A 21,082-nucleotide genomic window follows, 5' to 3' on the forward strand; every position below is an offset into this window, starting at 1 on the left:
CCCCACACCCGTGACCAGGAGACAGGTACCCCACACCTGTGACCAGGAGACAAGTACACCACACCTGTGACCAGGAGACAGGTACCCCACACCTGTGACAGGAGACAGGTGCCCACACCTGTGACAGGAGACAGGTACCCCACACCTGTGACAGGAGACAGGTACCCCACACCCGTGACCAGGAGACAGGTACACCACACCTGTGACAGGAGACAGGTACACCCACACCCAGTGACCAGGAGACAAATATACCACACCTGTGACCAGGGACAGGTATACCACACCTGTGACAGGAGACAGGTACACCACACCTGTGACCAGGAGACAGGGACACCACACCCGTGACCAGAGACAGGTACCCCACACCTGTTACCAGGAGACAAGTACACCACACCTGTGACCAGGAGACAGGTACCCCACACCTGTGACAGGAGACAGGTACCCCACACCTATGACCAGGAGACAAGTACACCACACCTGCAGGCAGGAGACAGGTGCCCACAAGTACACCACACCTGTGACCGGAGACAGGTGCGCACACCCATGACAGGAGACAGGTACCCCACACCTGTGACAGAAGACAGGTGCCCACACCTGTGACAGGAGACAGGTGCCCACACCCGTGACAGGAGACAGGTACCCCACCCTGTGACAGGAGACAGGTGTCCACACCTGTGCCGGGTGGTGGAAGAGCACTCTGGTGCCGGGTGGTGGGAGAGCACACGGTGCCGGGTGGAGGGAGAGCACACTGTGCCGGGTGGTGGGAGAGCACACTGTGCCGGGTGGAGGGAGAGCACACTGTGCCGGGAGGAGGGAGAGCACACTGTGCCGGGAGGTGGGAGAGCACACTGTGCCGGGTGGAGGGAGAGCACACTGTGCCGGGTGGAGGGAGAGCACACTGTGCCGGGTGGAGGGAGAGCACACTGTGCCGGGTGGAGGGAGAGCACACTGTGCCGGGTGGAGGGAGAGCACACTGTGCCGGGTGGAGGGAGAGCACACTGTGCCGGGTGGTGGGAGAGCACACTGTGCCGGGTGGTGGGAGAGCACACTGTGCCGGGAGGAGGGAGAGCACACTGTGCCGGGTGGAGGGAGAGCACACTGTGCCGGGTGGAGGGAGAGCACACTGTGCCGGGTGGTGGGAGAGCACACTGTGCCGGGTGGAGGGAGAGCACACTGTGCCGGGTGGAGGGAGAGCACACTGTGCCGGGTGGAGGGAGAGCACACTGTGCCGGGTGGAGGGAGAGCACACTGTGCCGGGTGGTGGGAGAGCACACTGTGCCGGGTGGTGGGAGAGCACACTGTGCCGGGAGGAGGGAGAGCACACTGTGCCGGGTGGAGGGAGAGCACACTGTGCCGGGTGGAGGGAGAGCACACTGTGCCGGGTGGAGGGAGAGCACACTGTGCCGGGTGGTGGGAGAGCACACTGTGCCGGGTGGAGGGAGAGCACACTGTGCCGGGTGGAGGGAGAGCACACTGTGCCGGGTGGAGGGAGAGCACACTGTGCCGGGTGGAGGGAGAGCACACTGTGCCGGGTGGAGGGAGAGCACACTGTGCCGGGTGGAGGGAGAGCACACTGTGCCGGGTGGAGGGAGAGCACACTGTGCCGGGTGGTGGGAGAGCACACTGTGCCGGGTGGAGGGAGAGCACACTGTGCCGGGTGGAGGGAGAGCACACTGTGCCGGGTGGAGGGAGAGCACACTGTGCCGGGTGGAGGGAGAGCACACCTGCCGGGTGGTGGAAGAGCACACTGTGCCGGGTGGTGGGAGAGCACACTGTGCCGGGTGGAGGGAGAGCACACTGTGCCGGGTGGTGGGAGAGCACACTGTGCCGGGTGGAGGGAGAGCACACCTGCCGGGTGACCAGGTGAGGAGGAGCAGGCACCCTTGCCGCTGGCTCCCAGCCCCAGTGGTTTCAACTCCAAGACAGAAGGGCCCCGGCTGGTCCTGCGCCGTGAACACTGAGGCCTGGAGCCCAGGAGCTGCTGCCAGGCCCGGGAGGCTGCCCGGGCTACTGACCATGTGGCTTGGGGCGCCCATCCCCGCCTGGGGGCGGGGTGGGTGGGAAGTGGGCGTGGCTGGCAGGTCGAAGCGCCTGGGTGTGAGCTGCTCGGGTCCCCAAGCTCGTGGTGCCGTCCGGGCCCTCGCTAGGCATCAGAGCTGGGGCGCGGGCAGCAGAGGTCGGGGTCGGCTGTGGCAGAATCAGCCTCCCTGCCATGGCCTCGGGGAGCAGCCCCCGGGACGGGCACCTGTGCCTTGTGAGCAGCCTGGGACTGGGGGCTGTGGGCTGTGGCTGGGGGCGCGGCCTCCCACAGTCAGGGGGCCTAGGGGAGTGGCTCCCAGGTCAGGGACCCTGTGCCTTGTGAGCAGCCTGAGACTGGGGGCTGTGGGCTGTGGCTGGGGGCGCGGCCTCCCGCAGTCGGGGGCGTGTCTCTCCCCATCTTCCGGCGCCTGCCGCCTGGGGAAGGGGTGGCCCGGGTGGCTGTTCTGACCTGAAGCCCCCCCGGGGAACTTTCCAGAATGCCCCTGTGCCCCCACCACAGGGCGCAGCCGCAGCAGGCAGGGTCGTGAGCTCAGGGGCGAGGGGCCTTTGTGCTCCTACTACCTCTGTGCCCCTGTGTCTCCTTGGTGGGGGCAGAGGGTTCTGGGAGGAGAATGGGCAGGAGAGGGCCCAGGCCCCGGCGCAGAGCTGAGGCCCGGCTGTGGGACAAGCCCCGGCCACAGAGGGCTCGAGCCAGCCCCGGGGGGCCCTGCCCCACCCCGTGCACTTGACCGCCCTGAGTGATGCTGGGGACGGTGGCGACAGCGCCCTCCATACAGCCAGCACGTATTGAGCGCTTGCTGTGTGCCCCTCCCACGCCCCCAGAGCAGCGGGCAGAAAGCTTGGCACTGACCACACGGCCCAGCTGTCGGTGAAGCCTGGAGCGGCCGCAGCTGCCGGCTAACTGGATTCAGGTCTTTCAGCAGCAGGTGGCCTCTGGCGTGGGCGCCTCCCAGAGCGGGGGCTGGGCCCTGGGGCCAGAGGGCGAGCAGGGAGGAAGGGGGCGATGGGGTGTCCCCAGCGCTCCATGGGGGCCAGCAGGATGGAGCCTGGCACCTGGGGTCTTTCCTCCTCGGGGTCCAGGCCCCCCCCGAGCCAGGATGCCGGCCCTGGAGCCAGCCCTGCCCCCTTCTCACAGCGGCTCCCGGAGCACGATGCCCCCCCCAGTTCCCTCGCCTGCACACTCAGGTGCCTGTGGGACAGGTGGGCTCCCGTGGGCCGAGCCCGAGAGCACGCTGCGGGTTGGTTCCATCAAGCGGGGACGCAAAGAGGAGATGCACCGCGGACATCTCCAGTGGTGCCACTCCTCCGGTGTGCGGGGCCGCGGCCTCCCTGGGGGTGCTCCGAATCCTCCCCTCCCTCACCCCAAGGTGGGCCCAGGCCCAGGCCTGCCCGCCTCCCTCCGGAGGCCCCAGGGCCGGCCCGTGGCCCGGGCATCACATGGGCTGCAGGCTGGCCAGAGACCCCTCCAGGGACCCCCCGGAAGTTTCCAGAGGGAAGAGTGACACAGACAGGAACCAGGGGCTTCGTGGTGGCCTGGGTGGGGCGGGGATGGAGATGAGGCTGGGGGAGGCTGGGGTTGGGGCCCCGCGACCCTCGGGGCTGTGGCCACCTGGCCACCTGCTTCCCACCCGACTGAGGCCTGGGCAGGAACTGCAGGCCCCGGGTGACCCCCAGAGTCCCGTCCCTGTCCCCGGGCTCTAGAGCCCCATCCCCCAGGAGTGCCGAGGTGGGCGGAGCGGCTGTCCAGCATCTCCAACGCACTGGGGCCTGACCCTGCTCGGAGACGTAATTCGTTTTCATGTCACAAAGGGATTTCCCAGGGCCAAGGTCACGCCAGGAGGGGCTGCGGCCGCGGGGGCGCGCGGGGCGGACGGGGCTTGGAGACGCGGCTGGTTGGAGGCACAGGGGTGGGAGCTGCCTTTGCTGTAGGGAGAGACAGGATCAGGTCTGTGAGCTGGGAGGCCTCGGGCCCCTACCTGGCCACGCCTGTGCCCACCTGCCAATCAGACTATTAGCCACTCCCCTGTGGAAGTGGATTAAAGGCCTGGGACACAGTGGGCCCAGCCCCCCCTTTCTTCTTCTTTTTTGCCTTTTACCCTGGCAGGCCTGAGCTCTGAGCTGCCCGGGCCTGCAGGATGCGAGGCCTCCGGGCCGCCGGCTCCGGGCCTCCCGGCCTGCGCGCTCCTCCCGGGGCTCCCGGGGCTCGGAGAGAATCCACACTTCCCTCCCTTAGGCAGGGCGCGCCCTGTGCATCTCTCACTGAGTAAAAGCTTGACGCTCCTCACGCTGCCCTGTTTGTTTGCGCCGGTACTCAGAATTCTGCTCTGAATATTGGGCAAGAACCCACAGGGCTCATTGATATTGGGGACTTATTAATGAACACACAGTGGCATAAGTGGTGCCCCAATGTTCCGATATCACTTTCCCTGCAGAAGCACCCACAGGCAGCAAGGCTGGGGCGCGGCAGCTCCAGACCCCGGGGAGCCCCTCGGGAGCCCGTGCCGAGCGGGTGCTGGGTGACGGCCCCGGGAGGCGGCTCTGCCAGGTCCTTGGCTGCAAACCGGCTCACACCGGGGCTTCCCTCCAGGGCGCTCGGGGCTGGTGGCGGCGGCCAGTGTGGCTCCAACAGGTGCCGGGGCGGGGGTGATGTCCTGGGACCTCCGTGGGAGCAGCTGGCCTGGGTGGCTCAAACAGCACACGCCGTGGTCGGAAGGCGGAGGTAAAGGTGTCTGGTGCCCGGCCCCTCCCCGCTCCTGGTGTCCCTGGGGGTGCAGAGGCCGCCCCGACTTCCGCCTTGGTCTTCACGTGGTCGCTCCCGTGTGCGTGCCTGTGCCACAATCTCCCCTTTCCACAGGACCCCGGCCCCTGGTCAGAGCCCTCCTGCTCCAGCTCAACCTCGTCCTGACGGCGTCGGCAGGGACCCCGTCTCCAGTGAAGCCCCCCCACCCCGAGGTTCTGGGGTGAGGACGGCACCGCAGGAGCCAGAGCTGCAACGTGAGGTTGGAGCCCGGCATCACTACGGCAAAGTCACGGCCACACGCTGGCCAACTTGCAGCCGCTGCCCCAGCAGCACCCAGGTGCCCTTCAGGGGGGAGTGGACACAGGAGCCTCGGCGGTCCAGACGTGGGACACAGCTCAGGGCTACAGGGGGAGGAGCCAGCGCGCCAGGAGGGGACCGGTGAGAGCCGCCCCACTCTGACCCGGCGCCATCCTGGAAGAGGTCGAGCTCCCGAGACGGGAAGCCGCGGCTGCCTGGGGGCACACAGGTGCAGCACCGGGACTTCAGCTGGTGAGGCTGCTGGTGGGACGCTGTGACCGGACACGGCCCCCCAGGATGAACGGCAAGGGCGACCCCGTGTCCACGGTGCACGCGGTGACGGTGCAGGCTCGTCGGCTGTGGCCGGGGCACCACCCTGGGGGCGGCCCGCTAACAGGTCCCACGTCCCGTCTCTGCGCCTCTGCTCAGCTTTTCTGAGACTGCTACAAAACGGGCTGTTTGAGTTTTTTCTTCGTTGTTGTTATTGTTTTAAGTTTATTGGAGGCACACGGGTAACTCTGCTATTAATCTAAATTTGCTCCAAAACAGGCCCAGGGCTGTCTCACCTTCTCACCTGACGCTGGCTTCCGGGCAGCCCGGGCGGGGACAGCGCTGCAGCGGGGGAGGGGCTGCAGAGAAGCCGCTGGGGTCAAGGCTCTGACCGGTGCCAGCGCCCGCCCGGCCTGGGCGTCAGGGTCCGACCTGCTTCCTGTGCCGTCCGGCCGGGGCAGGGCTGCTGGGGCTGTCCCTTCCCTCGGGCCCTGCGCCCCCTGCCCGAAGCGCAGGAAAGCAGCCGGGAGCAGGAGAGGCCGGGCTGGCCAGGCTCGCGGGGGCACCAGTGAGGCTCAAGACTTCCCCGCAGAGGGCGGGGGGCCTGCAGGTGGGGGCACCGGGCACCCACCCCTGCCCCAAGTTCCCCGGAACAACCTGGTGTCCTCCCCCCAGCAGGCCCCTGTGTGGCTCAGGGCGGGCAGCAAGGCAGCCCCAAGTGCCCCACGTGAGGATGGGGCTGCGCTGTGGGTTAGGGGCTCTGGAGGGGAGGCTGGGGGCTGCCTGGGCACTGCCAGGGCCTGACCCTAGTTAAGAGGACACACACCTCTCTGTTTTCATGCAATCGTGGCTCGGTGGGCTCTCATCTGGGGTCCCTGCTCCACCTACAAGATGGGGCCATCCCGGCCCTGGCAGGAGACCGGCCAAGCTGAGCCTTCCCCGGCCCCGGCGGGACACCGGTCACCGCCGAAGCTGAGCCTTCCCCGGCCCCGCGGGACACCGGTCACCGCCGAAGCTGAGCCTTCCCCGGCCCCGGCGGGACACCGGTCATTGCTGGAGCTGACCCTTCCCTGGCCCCGGCGGGACACCGGTCACCACCGAAGCTGAGCCTTGCCTGCTTCCTGGTCCTGCAGCGTCCTGAGGGAGCAGTGGCCACGGCGGTGTCCAGTAAGGAGCCTCTGTTGCCGGAGGAGATCCCCGTCGGGTCCCCACATCTGGGATGGGGGCCGCCACGTGGAAGCTTCACCTGATCCCACGTCTCCGCCCAGTTCCGGTGTAACCGCCACCGAGCAGGGAGCCGCGTCTCACCGAAAGTAAAGCCACACAGAGGCTGCAGATCGCTCCTCCCCTCTGCCCTGGGCCGAGAACCCTCGGAAGCCCCTCCCCCCGGGGCGAGCCTGGGGGAGGGGCGGCTGGGCGCGGTGTGGTGGCTCCCGTGTGCGGACAGCAGAAGCCGTTTCTAATATTCTTTAAAATCTCTGCGCTGTTGGCCAGTGCCGTGGCTCAATAGGCTAATCCTCTGCCTGTGGTGCCGGCACACTGGGTTCTAGTCCCGGTTGGGGTGCCGGATTCTGTCCCTGTTGCCCCTCTTCCAGGCCAGCTCTCTGCTGTGGCCCAGGAAGGCAGTGGAGGATGGCCCAAGTGCTTGGGCCCTGCACCCGCATGGGAGACCAGGAGAAGCTCCTGGCTTCGGATCAGCGCGCTGGCCGTGGCGGCCATTGGAGGGTGAACCAACGGCAAAGGAAGACCTTTCTCTCTGTCTCTCTCTCTCACTGTCCACTCCGCCTGTCAAAATAAATAAATAAATAAATAAATCTCCGAGCTGTTTTTAATGGCACGCTCTAAGCGATGACGAAATAACTCACTGAGGAGCAGGAAGGCTCGGGGGGGGGGGGGGGGGCTGTGTCCTGTTTTGGGATCTCGGCCTCACCGAGGAGAGAGGGGTCCACAGCTGCTCACAGCAAGCTTTGGTCACTTCGTGGCTGAAAGGAACCACCTGCCCAGCTGCCCAGCTCCCCGGCCGCAGGCTCGGCGGGACCTGAAGGGCAGCACGGCCCAGCGGGGAGGAGGGGGGGGGCAGAGGCAGTGGGGGGTGCGGGCGGGCACAGGAGGGCCCCTACCTCTCTCCCTGGGCGGCCCTGGAGCAGCCCCCCTCCCAGCTCGGCCTCGGGTGGGTGGGTGGGGGTCCCGTGGGACTCAGAGCGGCATTTTTCATCCGGGCACCCAGGGAAAGGGTCCAGGAGGGGCTTCAGGAGCCCAAGTCCCCGCCAGCGAGGCCTGCGCTGCCCGGTGGACCGCGAGGCCGTTCCCACTGTCTGGGCGCAGGTGTCCCCAAGGACTCGGCCGAGCAGCAGGGCCCTGCAGTCCAGCCCCTGCTCCCCACGGTGCCCTTCAGCAGGTGGGGGACAGACGGACGGACGGACGGGGGATATCGCTCAGCAGGGGGAAGGCTGTGCAGGGCAGGGGTGAGCGTGGGGAGGGAGGGGGAGAGGCGGGCAGGGCGCAGGGGTTTTGAGGCCGTGGAACTGTCGTGGGGGACGCCCTGTGGGCACACGCGAGGGTCGCTGCGCCCGAGTCGGCAGCACCGAGTGACCCAGGAGAGCCTGGCCTTGCGACAATGACCATGTGTGGTGACCGGTCCATCCCTGAGGGCCCCCACGGCCGGGCGTTGGCTCACACTCCTCTCGATCTCTCTGAGTTTCTAGTAAATAAACAAATCTTTTTAGAAGCTAGAGCCTATTATGACCTGAAAATCAGAAAATCCCACCCCCACACCCCCCTCCGCCGCCGCTGCCGCCGCCCCCACCCACACCCCCACCCCCAAACCCACCCCCACCACCGCCGTCACATTCTGCTGTCAAGTGGGCACAGGTTTGCAGGCCAAAGAGGGGGAGGAAAGACCCCCCGCCCCCCCCCCGCCCGATGCTCAGCATCCAGGTGGGCTGTGGGAGGGGCTGCGGGGGCCAGGGCTGGCATAGCACCGCCCCTCCAGCCCCCCCTGGCAGCTCGGAGCACGGTGCCACTGGCACACACAGAACCAGCTGCCTGGGGCTGGTCGGCGTGGTGAGCAGAGGCGAGGCCGTGGAGCAGGCAGAGTTCCCAGGGTGGGGCTGGCCTTGGGCTGCAGAGAGACCCCCGCCCGTGCGAGTGCCCAGCCCGGCCCCCAACAAGGCCCCAGAGAGGCCAAGCCTCGGCCGGGCCCCCAGGGAACTGTGCTCCGCCCGCTCCGCACCACGAGTGCCCGGGGAAGCAGTGGTGAGGCCTCCCCGGCTCCAGGGCGTCCCGGAGGAGCAGGCGCCCCCAGGCAAGCCCCTAAGCTCCGGCCCCCCCCCCCCCCCCCCCGTCCGTAGAAGGAGCTGAGGACCCCTGCCCTCCCCCTCCTCTTCCTCCAAGCTCAGGGAGGAAGGACTGGGAGTCCCTGGAAACGCCCACCTCGGCCACAGCTGGGGCCTTCCTCGTGTCCACCAGGGCCGGGGCGGCCACAGCGCAGGCTCTGTGGCTGTCATGGACACCAGGGGCTGGGCAGCAGGCACCCCGGGCGTGGCTGGGGTTTTGTGCCCCGGAATCTCAGCACCGCCCCTTCCAGCCCCAAGAGCACTGGCTCATGGGCTCACGCCTCTGGGACTGTGTCCACAGCAGGCCCATCGGTGGCCACTCCCGAGCCGGCGTCCAGGCCCAGAAGCCAGCACGTACGGTCATGGGGAGGGGGCGCGTGGGCCATCCCAGCTTCATAGCTGGACGGGGACTGCCCACAAACCAAAGACCCCCGACGGAGGCTCCCCGAGGGGCAGGGGCCAGGAGCTCAGGGGGCCAGTCTCTTCCTCCAGGAAGCCTCCTGGCCCAGACTCGGCCACTTCCTCCTCTGAGGGTCCTTTAGTGCCCTGGGGCTCACCTGGCCGTGTTCATCTGCGTGGTCCTGTGGCCCCGGTGGGCTGCAAAGGGGCAGGATTTTCTTACCATGGTCTCCCGGGAGACCAGCAGCACCTGCTCGGGGCAGGTGCCCTCTGGGGATTCGTCAGGTGGATGAGTGAGTGAAGGACCCAGGCTGGTCACCCAGGAGTGTCCCGAGCTTGGGCCGCACACACCACACAAGGCGGGTGGAGGGCCGGCAGCCACGCTCCCGTCAGTGATTCAGCACCCCCCCCCCTGCCCCCGCCGGCACCTGCTGGGCATGGACCAGAGCGGCTCTCGCAGGACCCTTGAGCTGTTGCAGCAGGTGGCGCCTGGGCAGCTCCCCAACAGCCTCTCCCCAACCCCCCTCAGCTCCAGGCTCCCAGCTTGGCCGCGCCTGAACCACAGCAGCCCCGCCCAGAACGGTGCCCGAGCCCCGTGGTCCCGCAGGGTGGGTCTGCCCCGGGGCAGGCACCCAGCGCGTCCAGGAGGCTCTGGGAAGGGACCGGTGGCCGAAGCCGAGGCCAGAGCATCCTGTCCTGAGTGCGGGTGCCTGCTCTGTCCCCAGAGAGGGACGGGGGCCAGCACGCCTCCTCCCTCTGCTCCTGTGCCTGGACTAGAGTGGATTTGGAGAACCCCTGGGTGTGACCCAGTCCTGGACGCCTGGACGCTCGCCCAGGCTCTGGAGGGACTCTGAGCATCGTGTGCCCCCGCCCTGCCGCCCAAGGCTCCCTCTGCCCCCTCCCCAGGGCGTCATCCACAATTACTCTTGGAGGTTTGATGTCACCCAGGGCCACCAGGAACAGAGATAACACACGGTCCCTCGAGTGGGCAGGGGACATGGGGACACAGGACGGGTTACCCCGCCAGCCCAGTGGAGTGGGAGAGCCCGAGGCAGCTCTGCCCTCCCCAGAGGCTTGTAGCGTGGGCGCGTGGGCCATGCTCAGAGCCGGGCACGCACACGTGGGCCCCATGGTACCACTGGGGGACCACCTTGGGGCACCGCAGTGGAGGCAGCTCCTGCCCTGGCGTTGGCGGGCCTTGAGGGAAGAGGGGACAGAGCCGTGAGGGCAGGCCACAAAGTCCTCTTCCTGACAGCTGGGCCAACAGCTGCCCTGGCCCAGCTTCCTGTGCCAGGCTGGGGTGGCCCTGCAGGACACCCACATCTCACAGTCCTGAGACCTCACTGGCCGGGGGCTCAGGGAGCTGTGAACATCTGGGCCTCTGCTGTACAGAGCGTGGCAGGCAGCAGGGCAGCCCTGAGGGGGCGCAAGTGTGCAAGTAGTGTGGGGGGAGGGGCCCTTGTGACCGGGCAGGGTCAGAGTGGGATTGCGGAGCTGGGACAGGGTCTCGCTCTCCACGGCAGGACACCATCAAGGGGGGGTGGGCAGGAGCCCTCCCCAGGGCTCTGTTTGGGGGTGGGGGAGGAAGGGCCTGGGGATCCCACCCCTAAAGATCAGGCTTGTGGTCATGGCTGGCGGTCACCGGGGCCGTAGTTCACTTGAGGGACCCGACTGGGACAACCTGGCCCCGCCCCCTCAAGAAACCGATAGGCCCCGTGGGGCCAGGGTGCCAGGGCACCTCCACGGGGGAGGGGGACCACACTCTTCCCCACCCCCGCAGGACGGTCAGCTGTCGGGCACCTGTCAGGCCTGCTGCGCGCGCCCCTGCGGGGACAGGCCCTGGTCAGCAGGCCCTGGTCAGAGGCCTGGCACCTGTCAGGGCGGCTGACTTGCAGGCTCGCGCTGCCCCCACCCACTCGTTCCTGCCTCCATCCCCCACCGCTGTGGGGGCTCCCGGAAGGAGGCCCTGCTGTCGTCTGTGGGGAGCCTCCATGTGACGAGCCCGGACCCGAGCCGGGGGCCAGAAGTTGTCCTAGACGCGCGCGTTCAAGTCTCTGACGCCCCAGGACCCCGAGAGGCCCTGGTCCCCGGTGGGCAGCTGCCCGGCCCCAGCCCCACAGGCCGCACTGCTCCCTTGAGCCTCAGCGCTCACACCCCACGGCCCTGGGCCGTCCACCGTGTGTGATGCGGGCCCATGTCCGGCCACCGTAGGGGATTGGAGGCGGCTGTGAGCCCCCTCCCGCCCTGCTCACCAGCCTTGGGTCCAGCCTGGGGACAAAGTGGCCTGGACAGAGGGGGTCCCTGCAGGACGAGGAGACAAACGCTGGTCAGTGCCGTCACCGGGGATGAGCCCTCAGACTTCTCCCCGCTGCAGGAGCCACGGAAGGGCGGGGCTGGGCTGGCCGCTGTCACTGGCCCCGCTAGTGCCCGCTCTGCTCTCTGCTCTGGGGCCTTAGGGGCCTGCACACCCCGGAGCTGCCTGGCTTGGCCTGAGCCCCTCTGGCCCTGTGCACACGGACCCTTCCAGAAAGGAAACGCAAGCCCCAAAGCCCACACAGGGAACTGCAGCCCCTGGGGCACAGAGGGGCTTCCTAGGCACAACGTCCCCACACCGGTGCCCAGGACACAGCCCAAGTCCAGCCCAACAGTGAGGGGCTGGCAAGAGGCCAAGGGCCCCAGGGAAATCGGGTTACACGGCCGCTGCCCAGCCCACACGACCCAGATCCCAACGCTTGCTCCGCCCCCAGCAGGGGTCCGAGACCAGGGTGGGTCCAGAGCCACCTGCTGGGCAGGAAGCCTCCGCCTGTCTCCCCGGGGGTCGTCAGCCCCCGCCTCTCTGCGAGCACTGGCTCCAGCTTGAAGCGGTGTCCGTGAGGCCCTGAGGCCTGTGCCGCGTCCACCCCGCCGGGAGTGCGGTGAGAAAGACAAACCCCAGGGGCCGGCGCTGTGGCGCAGCGGGTGAAGGCGCCGCCTGCAGTGCTGGCATCCCACACGGGCGCCGGTTCGAGACCCAGCTGCCCCACTTCCGATCCAGCTCTCTGCTGTGGCCTGGGAAAGCAGTGGAGGATGCCCAAGTCCTTGGGCCCTGTACCCGCGTGGGAGACCTGGAAGAAGCTCCTGGTTCCTGGCTTCAGATCGGCGCAGCTCTGGCCATTGCAGCCAACTGGGGAGTGAACCAGCGGATGGAAGACCTCTCTCTCTCTCTCTCTCTCTCTCTCTCTCTCTCTGCCTCTCCTTCTCTCTGTGTAACTCTGACTTTCAAATAAATAAATAAGTCTTTAAAAAAGAAAGAAAAAAAAAAAGAAAAAAGAAAAACAAATCCCAGCTTTGGGGGCAGGCATTCAGCCTGGCGGTCCAGCGCCCCCTGCCGACACGGGCGCGTCCGGGTTCAGTCCCTGGCTCCTGATTCAGACTTCCTGCTGACACAGACTGGCACAGGTGGGCGCCTGCACCCACGGCGGGGGGGCTCACAGCTCCTGGCCTCAGCCTAGCCCAGCACAGGCTGTCACGGGGATTGAACCAGTGAACGGGGGCTCGCTGTCTCTCTGAAATAAATAAATTAAAATATTTTTAAATAGAAGTTTTAGGTTGAGTGGGACCCTCCTGCCTGGGGTTCCCAGGGGCAAATGCACAGACTCAAGTCCACCGGGCGCTGGCCGCGCGTGACAACCCAGCAAGGCAACGCAGCCTCAGGCCCCTGGTCCGGCCCAGCCGCTGCTCAGTCCCCGGCCCCAGCCGCGCTGAGCAAATGCCGGAGCTGGGCACGGGGCTGTCACGGGTCCCCCCTGAGCTGGGGCCTTGGCACCCACTCTGTGAGGGAAGGTGCTGTCCCCGCCCCAGGCCCCCCCAGAGGACTGCTCCCGCACAGTGCGGGGGGGCGGCCGGGGCGTCTCGGTGCTCCCCCCGCCACACACACCCCAAGCCGGCCTCTGGGACAAGAGCCACTGCCCGGTCCTAGGCGTCTGTGTTCAGGACCCTGCAGGGTCAGGAAGAAGTGACCCCCCACCCCCCACTGCCCGGGGAAGGGGCCCCTCTGCTCTCGGTGAGGACAGGGTACACAATGCTCTCCACACCTGCCGGCCAAGGGGACGGCCCCACCCCTACACCAGCACCATGGAGAGGGCGGGGGGCCGGAGCCCAGAGGGAGGGGGCTGGGGCCTGCCGAGGGCTGTGGCGAGGCCGGAGCTGGGTGGCTGTGCCGTGCCATTATCTCCATTTTCCTCATGACATCATCAAGCATTTTTTAACCTAACAGAGCCAGGTGTAGTGTCCCTGCACCCCACAGAGGCCCTGACTGTCCCCCCACCGCCCCGCCCGCCGGCCTCCCCAGGCCCTGGTTACGGGGATGGCGACGCCCACCCCACCAGCCACACCACGGAGCTCAAGGGGCAGGGAAACTGAGGCACGGGAAAGGTCAGGCCCAGACTGGGCCTCTGGACCCAGCATCCCCGGCAGACCCTGGCCTCCTTCCCTCCCCAGCCTCAGAACGGGGACCGGACGCCCGGACGCGAACCACATCCCAGCTCCCACACCGCCTGGCGGGGGTCCTGGGGTGGGGAGCCTCATCCTGGAAGCCCCCTGCACCCACAGCCCACCCACCACTCCCTGTGCGACCTCTGGCCCCCGGACCACCTCCCACCCAAGCTGCCGGCTCGGAAGCAGCGATGTCACAGAGGGATGGTGTCTTTCCCGGCAGGACCTGGGAATTCCTCTCCAGCCCTGGGCCTCCCGGCCGCAGCAAAGACACCAGACGAGACGGCCACACCAGCTGGAGCGCCAGGGTCGCCACGGCGGGGGGCGCGGGCTGGGTCAGCCGCTCTGACTCGGCCTCCCTGGCCCTGCAAGGGGCCTGCTCGGGGAGAGCGAGACCCTGTCCTTCCTCCACATCCCACGGGACGTCCCTGCCACGCGGCAGGGAGCTCCCCCAGGCAGCCCGGGGAGCCGCCTCCCACAGGGCCCCCCGGTCTCCTGCTACCCGCTGGGCCGGCCCCCCACCCCCTGCTCTCCTCCTCAGCCACGGGCTTGGCCTGGAGACGCGTGCGGAACACCCCGGGTGGGAGGTTTTCAGGGCGGTCGTGGGCTGGGCCACATCCCTGTCCGTGGCCATGGTGAAAGCCGGGGTTCCACGACGCCCGTGTGATGTGAGCAGCACACACCCCTCTTTTGGCCGGGCCCACGCAGACGTGCGGGGAGTGTGCTTCCCACGGAGCCGGGGCCAGCCTGTCCTGGCTGCTATGCCCTGCGCTGTGCTTCTGGAACGCTCCACAGACATCCTGGCATGGCTCCGTGGACACAGTGCCCCACCCTCTGCAGGGCCCGCTGGGATCCCAGGCCCCAAACGCCCCCAGCTGCCCCCAGGCGCCGGGCGTGGCCGCAGTTACGAGGGCGGTGGGGACCATGGCCGTAACCAGAGAACAGTGCAGGACGCAGCGGTCCCAGAGCCGGATTTACCCCGCCTGGTCAGCTGACCGGTGTCGGTTACAGACCTCAGCGGCCTCCGCGGGGCAGACGGCGGTGCGTGAGCCACCGGGATTGATTGGGAGAGCGGTTTTCCCGCAGAAATGCACTCAGCACACGCAGTGTAAAAATAGCCCCGGAGCCGAGCACCGGCCCGGCCGAGAGCAGTCTCAGCACAGCGGCCGGCGGGCACGGCGTGAACCTGAGGGGGCTCCCGCAGGACAGGCCCCCCCCAGGCCTGGGCTCCCTCCACCCACACGCAGCCCTGGAGCCGGGAGAGGGCAAGGACAGGTACGAACCAGGGCTCTGCCACGCTCGCGCCGCCCGCCGGACCCCTGCTAGCCCTCCCTGTCTCAAGGTCACAGCAACCGAGAGGCCAGTGTGGCCTGGACCCAGGCGTCCTGGCTGACCACCCGCCCGTGTGTCCTCTGGCGATCCTCCTGCTGCGCCAGGGCAGTGGGGAGAGCAGCTTTTTTGGGAAGGCTGTGTGGGCCCCAGGGAGGAGGGAGGAGGCGGTGCCTGGTCACAGCTGTTTAAAGGCCGGGGCTGGACAGGTGCGAGGCCGGGAGCTGGGGGGGCAGGATCTTAGTCTTGGGCGGAGGAGGAGCCTGGGAGGGCCCAGCCTGGACAGAAGGCCCCCTGCCAGGGTCCCCTGCACACCAGGACCCCACAGAGCCCACAGGTGGGAGCTGCAGAGCGGAGCCCGCCCCGCTGTTGGCTGGAACAAGGTGCCACCAGGGTCACCTGTGGGCTCGGGGCGTGCAGGTCCCCAGGCGTGTGGGCAGTTACCTGGTCCAGGGCCGTGACAGGACGTGGAGAGGGGCGGGGGCAGGACAAAGGCAGCCGGCTCAGTCCCAGGAGCCTCCTGGGAGCCCCAGCGCCGTCGGCAGGTCCTGTCCGGGCTCCGTTCTCGGCCGTGCCCAGGAGCCCACCTTGAGGACAGCCGGGGCTTTCTCTGCACCTCTGCCCTGAGTGGAACCAGCAGCCTCGTCCCAGCCCCACCTCAGGGCCTCTGGCTCCTCTGGCCAGGCCCAGCGACCCCAGGGTCACCTCCCATCAGGCCACGCTCCCAGGCCTGGGCAGCAGGGGTGCCACTCAGGATGTGTCCTCGGGGTGGCCCTGGGCCAGCGGGGCTCACAACGCGTTCTTCCCCAGACCAGGGTCCTGCTTCCTGCCCACTGAGGCCCAAGCCCCGCCCACTCCCTCAGCCTGAGGCCGCCCTGGCCGCTCTGGGGCACTCAGCTCCACACCCCTGCTCCCTGGAGCCCTGAGCCCCCCACTCTGCAGCTCCAGCCACACCGGCCGGCTCTGTCCCTCCCACTGTTGTCACCGTCATCAGGCCAAGGCTGCCCGGGACGGGGCACGCTGGGCTGTACTTGCGGTCAGCTGGCCGGAGAGGGGGGCGGGCAGAGGAGAGGACCAGTGACCCTGGCACGTTCCAGGTGGCTCACCCTCCTGGAAGGGAGGCCCCAGCCGTTAGTGCAGGGGAGCAGCGACCCTGGGGCAGTGTCTGGAGGAGCGGGGACGGAACAGGACGGGGGGCGGGGGGGAGCGGCGTGCGTGCCGCGGAGACTGAGGGGCCGGTGTGTGCCATGGGCGCATCCCCCTCCACCTGGTGAGGGCAAGAGCCTGTGTCCAGCACTGACCGCACCCCTGAGCCAGGGTGACCACCAGCCCTGCAGCCCTGGCCGGCAGCCGCTGGAGGAGCTGTGGGCAGGGCACGGCCAGCACACAGAGCGTCTCAGAACGAGACTGGAGCCAGAGGCGGCTGGAGACCCCGCGTTCCCTGGGAGTCAGAGGACCACCCCGGCGGCCGGGCTGTGGGGCTGGGACGCAGGGTCTCGGGCGGATAGAGGGCAGGCCATCCCATCATCCCCAGCGTCTTCCTGTCTCCGCAGCAGGGGTTGGCAGAGCCGATGCAGTGCCCGGCGAGGGCGAGGGCACGGGAGGCCAGCCGTGCGGGCGCCGGCCTTTCCTCCGTCTCTAGAGGGTCCCTCACCCAGATAGAACTTGTGCTCTGTGGGGACTCACGGGGCCTGGGGAAGAGGTCGCCCCTGGACAGGGCGACGAGCAGCCCACAGCTGGAAGGCAGGGGCCCAGGGCTTTGTCCACACACACACACACACACACACACACACACACACACACACACACGCGGCCCCTGACTCCGCCCTCAGCCCCACCCACGCAGACACAGGCCTGCAGGCTGCTGCCTGGCTGGGACCCACCGCTGGCTCCCGCTGCTTTTCCGAGGGCCCGGAAGGGCTTTGGGTCGCACCCCCAGCCTCGCGGTCCAGTAGCTAATGGAGCCCTGGCCCAGCTAGTGGGCATTTGGGGAGATGGATGATCTCTCTCTGTCACTCTGCCTTTCAGATAAATAAACCCATCTTTAAAAAATGAATAAATAAATAACTAGGCACTGGGGTTGTGGCGTAGCGGATTAAGCCGCCGCTACCGCACCAGCATCCCGTAGGCACGCTGGTTCCAGTCCCGGCTGCTCCTCTTCTGATCCGCTCGCCGGTAATGCACCTGGGAGAGTGCTCGGGCCCCTGCACCCACACGGGAGACGCGGATGGAGCGCCCGGCTCCTGGCTTCAGGCTGCCCAGCCCTGGCTGTCATGGCCATTTCGGGAGTGAACCAGCGGATGGGAGACCTCTCCCTCTTTCTGTCTCTCTCTCTCTCTCCTCTCTCTCTCTCTCTCTCTCTGTCACTCTGCTTTCCAAACAAATCTTTTAAAAATAAAATCACCCCCTGCGTAGTGGCAGCAGCTCAGCAGCCACAGGAAGGTGGCGACCCAGTGAGCCAGGAGCTCGGCGCCGGCCGCGGGCGCCTCCCCGGCGCTGACCCAGTGCTCGGCAGCTTGCAGGTGCTGCTCATCAGCTACCTCCCTCAGAGCCAGGAGACCGGGCGGAGACCCCGACTTCAGCGTGTCTGCAAGGCTCAGCTACCTCCTCAGAGCCAGGAGACCGGGCGGAGACCCCGACTTCAGCGTCTCTGCAAGGCTCAGCTACCTCCCTCAGAGCCAGGAGACCGGGCGGAGACCCCGACTTCAGCGTCTCTGCAAGGCTCAGCTGTCGCTCCCTGTCTTCGTGGAGGAGCGACACTAAGCCCTGCCTAGGCTTTGTATCCGAGTCACAGCACCATTATGTCGCTCCCCGTCTTCGTGGAGGAACGACACAGGACCCTGCGCTGTTCTTTTGTCTGCTCGGCCCTCCCCGGGTTTGCTGCTGGTTCTTCCCGGGTTGGCTACCGTCCCTCCACCTCCGTGGAAGGGCGGTTCCCCCTGCCACTTTCCCCACTTCCGCGGGGGAGTGGTACACCGCCGGCCGGCTCTCTCGGGGGCTGCACAGGTGCTCCTTCAGATAGACGTTCCCCTTAGATATTCCTGGTGCATGTTGTCTCTCTCCTCCTTTATTTTTTTTTATTTTTTTTATTTATTTATTTATTTTTTTTTTTTGACAGGCAGAGTGGACAGTGAGAGAGAGAGACAGAGAGAAAGGTCTTCCTTTGCCGTTGGTTCACCCTCCAATGGCCGCCGCGGCCAGCGCGATGTGGCCGGCGCACCGCGCTGATCCGATGGCAGGAGCCAGGAGCCAGGTGCTTCTCCTGGTCTCCCATGGGGTGCAGGGCCCAAGCACTTGGGCCATCCTCCACTGCACTCCCGGGCCACAGCAGAGGGCTGGCCTGGAAGAGGGGCAACCAGGACAGAATCCGGCGCCCCGACCGGGACTAGAACCCGGTGTGCCGGCGCCGCTAGGCGGAGGATTAACCTAGTGAGCCGCGGCGCCGGCCCCTCTCTCCTCCTTTATAGTCCTCTTCCACCAATCCCAACTCTGCTACCCACACGCCGAGTACGCTGCTCTCCTCCAATCAGGAGCAGGTCCTGCTGTTTATTGGTTGAACTGGAGGCAGCTGTGTAGAAGCTGTTTCCTCCTCTCCCAGCGCCATATTGTGGGAGAGCAGATGCATAGAATAAGTCTTAATTCCAGTAACAGTATAGTCCGAGTTGCTCCCAGTTGCTCCCCACACTCAGCTACCTCCCTCAGAGCCAGGAGACCGGGCGGAGACCCCGACTTCAGCGTGTCTGCAAGGCTCAGCTACCTCCCTCAGAGCCAGGAGACCGGGCGGAGACCCCGACTTCAGCGTCTCTGCAAGGCTCAGCTACCTCCCTCAGAGCCAGGAGACCGGGCGGAGACCCCGACTTCAGCGTGTCTGCAAGGCTCAGCGGGGCAGCCGTGCTGGGCAGGCTGGCCCGCTCCTCGTGCAGCCGCACCCTCCCTGGGGGACCCCAGCCCGCCGGCCCTGCTCCCGCTGTCCTGTGCCCCTGCTCAGTCCCTACGTGACCTGCTAGGGCCCCTGGGCACTGCTGGCAGCCTCTGCCCCAGGACACAGCGGGGGCGGGGCTGAGGCCCAGGAGGGGAGGCAGTGACAGGACCAAGACAGGCAGCAGAGGCACCCAGCGTTGAGGGCACCCCGTTCCCCTCCCCGTGCCAAGCCCATCACCCACAGGCTCCACCTGGCCCCTGCTGTGCGGAACCTGGGCTTCCACCAGCCCCGCCAGAGCCCAGTCCGCATCAGGACGGCTCCTCCGCCCTGCGGGAACTTCCCGCTGGACCACACCTGTGTCTCTCCCATCTGTCTTCGCTGAGAGCCTCAGCCTGAGCCCCAGAGACCCAAACCCTGCATTCGAGCAGGAGGGCTCCGGTGGGCAGGAGGGGTCTCGGTGGGCAGGAGGGGTCTGGGTGGGCAGGAGGGGTCCGGTGGGCAGGAGGGGTCTGGGTGGGCAGGAGGGGTCCGGTGGGCAGGAGGGGTCTGGGTGGGCAGGGGGGCTCCGGTGGGCGGGGGGGCTCTGGGTGGGCAGGGGGGGTCTGGTGGGCGGGGGGGGGTCCGGTGGGCAGGAGGGGTCCAGTGGGCAGGAGGGGTCCAGTGGGCAGGGGGGGTCCAGTGGGCGGGGGGGCTCTGGGTGGGCAGGGGGGTTCCGGTGGGCAGGGGCTCCAGTGGGCAGGAGGGGTCCAGTGGGCAGGGGGCTCCAGTGGGCAGGGGGGGTCTGGGTGGGCAGGAGGTCCAGTGGGCAGGAGGGGTCCGATGGGCAGGGGGTTCCGGTGGGCAGGGGGGGTCTGGGTGGGCAGGAGGGGTCCAGTGGGCAGGAGGGGTCTGGGTGGGCAAGGGGGGGGTCCGGTGGGCGGGGGGGCTCTGGGTGGGCAGGGGGTCCAGTGGGCAGGGGGGGGTCTGGGTGGGCAGGGGGGCTCCAGTGGGCAGGAGGGTCTGGGTGGGCAGGAGGGGTCCAGTGGGCAGGGAGGGGTCCGGTGGGGGGGTGGTCTGGGTGGGCAGGAGGGTCTGGGTGGGCAGGAGGGGTCTGGGTGGGCAGGGGGCTCCAGTGGGCAGGGGGGCTCCAATGGGCAGGGGGGTCTGGGTGGGCAGGAGGGGTCCGGTGGGGGGTGGTCTGGGTGGGCAGGGGGCTCTGGTGGGCAGGAGGGGTCCAGTGGGCAGGGAGGGGTCTGGGTGGGCAGGAGGCTCCGGTGGGTAGGGGGGCTCCAATGGGCAGGGGGGTCTGGGTGGGCAGGAGGGGTCCGGTGGGGGGTGGTCTGGGTGGGCAGGGGGCTCTGGTGGGCAGGAGGGGTCTAGTGGGCAGGGAGGGGTCCGGTGGGCGGTGGGGGGTGGTCTGGTGGGCAGGGGGCTCCGGTGGGCAGGAGGGGTCTGGGTGGGCAGGGGGCTCCTGTGGGCAGGAGGGGTCCGGTGGGTAGGGGGGCTCCGGTGGGCAGGGGGGTCTGGGTGGACAGGAGGGGTCAGTGGGCAGGAGGGGTCCAGTGGGCAGGGGGGGTCCGGTGGGCAGGAGGGGTCCAGTAGGCAGGGGGCTCCGGTGGGCAGGAGGGGTCCAGTAGGCAGGGGGGTCTGGGTGGACAGGAGGGGTCAGTGGGCAGGGGGGGGTCCGGTGGGCAGGAGGGGTCAGTGGGCAGGGGGGTCTGGGTGGACAGGAGGGGTCAGTGGGCAGGGGGGGTCCAGTAGGCAGGGGGGGTCCGGTGGGCGGGGGGGTGGTCTGGGTGGGCAGGAGGGGTCAGTGGGCAGGGGTGGTCTGGTGGGCGGGGGGGGGTCTGGGTGGGCAGGGGGCTCTGGTGGGCAGGAGGGGTCCAGTGGGCAGGGAGGGGTCCGGTGGGGGGGGTGGTCTGGGTGGGCAGGAGGGGTCTGGGTGGGCAGGAGGCTCCGGTGGGTAGGGGGGCTCCAATGGGCAGGGGGGTCTGGGTGGGCAGGAGGGGTCCGGTGGGGGGTGGTCTGGTGGGCAGGGGGCTCCGGTGGGCAGGAGGGGTCTGGGTGGGCAGGGGGCTCCTGTGGGCAGGAGGGGTCCGGTGGGTAGGGGGGCTCCGGTGGGCAGGAGGGGTCTGGGTGGGCAGGAGGGGTCAGTGGGCAGGGGGGGTCCGGTGGGCGGGGGGGGGTCCGGTGGGCAGGGGGGGTCCGGTGGGCGGGGTGGGGGGTCTGGGTGGGCGGGGAGGGTCCGGTGGGTTGGGGGGGGTCTGGGTGGGCAGGAGGGGTCCAGTAGGCAGGGGG

At 68.1% G+C, this 21,082-nt stretch overlaps 1 long non-coding RNA gene across 1 annotated transcript; it reads left to right on the top strand.

The window, feature by feature from the left end:
• The first annotated feature begins 1,827 nt into the window (after window positions 1–1,827).
• LOC138844265 (uncharacterized) lies at window positions 1,828–5,626 on the top strand. The gene is made up of 2 exons (XR_011379813.1): window positions 1,828–4,759; window positions 4,895–5,626. It is a non-coding gene; the product is annotated as an uncharacterized lncRNA (long non-coding RNA).
• Window positions 5,627–21,082: the final 15,456 nt, after the last annotated feature.

Source organism: Oryctolagus cuniculus, chromosome 11, assembly GCF_964237555.1.
Source record: "Oryctolagus cuniculus chromosome 11, mOryCun1.1, whole genome shotgun sequence".
Taxonomy (NCBI): Eukaryota; Metazoa; Chordata; class Mammalia; order Lagomorpha; family Leporidae; genus Oryctolagus; species Oryctolagus cuniculus.